Consider the following 3,937-nt stretch of genomic DNA (forward strand, 5'->3'; position numbering starts at 1 on the left):
GATTTTCCGGCTGAATAGGCTATCGTGAGATTTGGGCTCCTCCAATACGCAAAATGAGATGAAGGATAGATATTGTGGACCATACCTCTTACTGGGTCATGAAACTGTATCCCTGGCCTATTTAAGTAAGTACTCACTTTGAGCCTTTAAGCATGATTTGAAGAGTCTACTCTTGGAACCCTGATAGCTCCTTTGTCTGCCTGACCCCATGTAAATAAATATTTGTTGAGTAAGTGATGGGTAAGAAAATCATAATCTAGAAAAGTAGCCCGTGTTTTCCAACCAATTTTATGTCTTTATTTGCAATGCCCTACCTTTCTAAAAAGTAACAATCTGGATTTCTTCATTCGTGGAAAAATTGAGGGCTTTATCTGCAGTCTATTTTTGTATCATGATAATTCACCCATTGGAAGCACGTTTGACATCTTAAAGATGAAAGCGGTGTCTTCTAATAAGGATTCCCAGAATAGAATCAGCATATTAATAAACCTGCCCATCACCCATGTGAAATCCATTAACTGAGTGGTGTTTGTTAACTAGTCACAGATATCCGTATGACACTTCTCAGTCTTTAAATTTCACTCATTCCTGGCTATTGTGTTCATTAGGTGTTGTTACTAGAACAAAAGGGTGGTGAGCGTCCCCAAATGGTCAACAATGGTTGTTTACTTACATTCCAAAGGAGAGCCTTTAAAAACTATGTTTTGTACGAATTTTAAAGACACTCCAGGGGCACCTGGGTTGCTCAGTTGGTAAAGCATCCGACTTAGCCTCAGGTCATGATCTCACGGGTTTGTGAGTTCGAACCCCACATAAGGCTCACTGCTGTCAGCACAGAACCCATTTTGTCCTCCATTCTCTCTGCCCCTCCCTCTCTCTCTCTCCCTCAAAAATAAATAAAGACATTTAAAAAAAGACCCTCCAGTTGATACAGTGATTAATTAACAATCAAATCAGTCATCACCAGAACAGCTACTGCCACTTGATTGATTTTAACTAATAGATACGAGGCAACACTGATGACCCTTAGTACAAATAGGATGACCCTATAGAATATACTGTTTGGCTAACATAGTATAGATATTATTGTAAGATTTTGTCTTACTAGTTGTCAACCAAAAAGGTAAAAGTAAAAGTCTCTCACAAAATACCTATGAAGGTAGGGTTGGAGTCAAGCTGAACTTTCTTTTTTTCTTTCTTTTTCTTTTTGTGAGAGAGTAAGTTTTATCTCCACTTTCAAACTCTGACGCCTTTGCATTTAACGTTCCCCCTGGGGGAAGGGAGGTCACACTACCCACTTTCGGAGACATCCCAAGGGTTGTCTGGCACTTTGGTACAGAGAGGATTTGGTCCGATCTCTTGCTGGCTCAGCATACTAAAAGGCATATAAATCAAGTTGGTTGCTCAACCCCTCTGGGCTGGGGTGGGGTGGAAGGGGGACAGGGAGGTGGTCTGGGACAGATGGGCAGAGCATGGGCGTGGGCTCAAGTTCTTACGACAGAGGTAGTTGATCCTGAGTGGCTGTTGAGGTGGCTGAGGGCAGCCTGACTGTTCTGGTGGCCTTAGCTGCTTCTCTGGTGGCTTTCCAGTCCACCAGCTCACAGCCCTGGAACCATAGCTGGCTCCCTCTGGGCCCCCTCCATGGAGTCACTGGTGTGGATGACGTTCCTGCTGATACAGACCCCGAAGTCCTCCCTGTTGGTGATGGGACAGCCTCAGCTGAATTGGTGTGTCCTTCCAGAGCTTTGAGGTGCAGGCCACGCTGGGGCCTTTCCAGACCACGGCCATCATGGGGCTGGAGCTCACGTGGCTGATGATGTAGCTGATGAGGGCTGGGTGGAAGGGCTTCCCCTGCAGGCCTCGGTAGTGCTCGGTGAGGGCGCTTTGGTACCTGCAGCATCTTAACCCCCACCAGTATGAAGCTCCTCCCCTCAAAGTGCCGGGTCGCATCTCCAAGAAGCCACCACAACACCCCGTCTGGCGTCACTGTGACGCGGAGCTGCTTCCAGGTGCAGGAAGGCCCTCCCGAGCTGGGGCGCCAGAGTGGGTTTGGCCAGGGGCCTGGGGCCCGCGGGTTGCTCTGCACCCCGAGAAGCCTCCGTGGCCCCCACCTGTGGGCCACTGGCTCTGAGCTTTCTTTTTGGGAACACGGCAGAGATAAAACTAAAAATAGACATGTTCACCTGTAACATTTACCAAGTAGTTTCTGTCCGAGTGACTACACGACAAGAAGTTTGTTATGTTCTAGCACTATGATTTTTGTGCAGGTGGCATAGGTCGGAAAATTTAAGAAAAAGTGTCACTCATTCATTCACTCAACAGACATTTATGTACTGACATCCTAGATGAGGTTGGAGACAGGGGCAGGGGCCAGGCCTCGGAGTGTCTTGTAGGCGATGGTGAGGAGTTTGGACTTTGTTCTACAGAAACTGGAAAGAAATGGAAGGATTTTAAACAGGCGTGTAAACAAACCAACAAACAAAATATTTGATTTACTGTCTAAAAATCTCTCTGTGTTGACTAGAGAAAAAAACTGCAGTAATCAAGAGTTGAGGGGTTATTGCAATAGTCAAGGCCAGAAAGGATGACAGAGTAAATTGGGGAGGGGTCAAGGGCAATGGAGAGAAGTTGGTAGGCTCAGGTTGAAGGTCTAGAAACTGGTGGTTGGGCAAACAGAGAATTAATTAATTAATTAATTTTTAAAGTCTATTTTTGAGAAAGAGGAAGAAAGAGAGAGAGAGAATGAGCAAGGGAGGGGCAGAGAGAGAGGAGACAGAGAATCCCAAGCAGGCTCTGTACTGTAAGTGAAGGGCCCAATGCGAGGCTCAAACTTATGAGCCATGAGGTCATGACCTCATGACCTGAGCGGAAATCAAGAGTCAGACATTAACCAACTGAGCCACCCAGGCACCCTGAGCAAACAGAATTTAAACTCCCCCTAACACCCAGACCTTCCTTTCTTAGATGAAAGATGATCTTTACTCTCTATTTGCTTCTCAGTCAGAAGTTCCGGAAAAAGATCTACAAATCATGCCATCTCATCCACTCGATAGTTAAGTTTCTGGACAGAACTGTTATTACTGGGCATGCAAACCAGAAAACAGAACCACACAGACCCTTAAATATTTACAAATGACGTCCTGACAGAATTTTTACAGTTCCAGGTGAGCGGTTTTCAACGGAGGGAGCAAGGTAAGGCTTCTCCCCTGTTGAATGATCCAAGATGATTGTTGGTCAGAACACAGCTCCTAGATCGCTGAAGTCAAGTGACTACAGAGTGGAGAGGTGTCACACCAGGAGATCGCACGGGGTGTGGGATCCCCAACAACGAGGGATGTTGAGATGGTCTCAGCAGTAGTCCAACATTCAGGCGATGTCACCAAACGGTTTGTGACTCTGCTATAACTTCTGAAGAGTCACTTTGGTTCGGGAGCTTTTTGATTTGAAGCTTTCAGCAGCCGATTTAGAGAGGTTGGCTTGACCAATGAGAGAAGCAATCGCTTCATTTTACGTCGTTCCAACCGAGTGCCCAGCACAGCGCCAGTACAAGGAAGCACTCGATGTTTTCTGCGAACATGTTTCTCATCTATTTGAGGAGATAACAGGTAAACATGCAGAGCAATGAACGTAACAGCTTGCACGCTGAGTGTCCCAATATGGTGGGGAGAGCGCAGAGTCTGAAGTCAGACGTGGCTCCGATCCTGCTTCTTTCTCCTACCAGCCGCACGATTTCAGGCAAATTACTAACCTCATCATCTGTCTCTTTTTTCAGTTTTATCTGAAGAAAAAAAAAAATAGAGGTATGGATGTCTCCCCCCCCCCCTTCCAGTTTGTTAGGATTACACAAACAAACAAAAACCTGAATGGATTTTTTTTTTTAAGGAAGAAAAAGGAAAACCGTGAAGCATAGTGGTAGGTGCTTCATGCGTGTTTTGAG

General features: G+C 45.8%; 1 pseudogene; it reads right to left on the reverse strand.

The window, feature by feature from the left end:
* Positions 1-1,492: 1,492 nt before the first annotated feature.
* LOC101085473 lies at positions 1,493-3,577 on the reverse strand (annotated as a pseudogene).
* Between the last annotated feature and the right edge of the window lie 360 nt (positions 3,578-3,937).

Source organism: Felis catus, chromosome B4, assembly GCF_018350175.1.
Source record: "Felis catus isolate Fca126 chromosome B4, F.catus_Fca126_mat1.0, whole genome shotgun sequence".
Classification (NCBI taxonomy): domain Eukaryota; kingdom Metazoa; phylum Chordata; class Mammalia; order Carnivora; family Felidae; genus Felis; species Felis catus.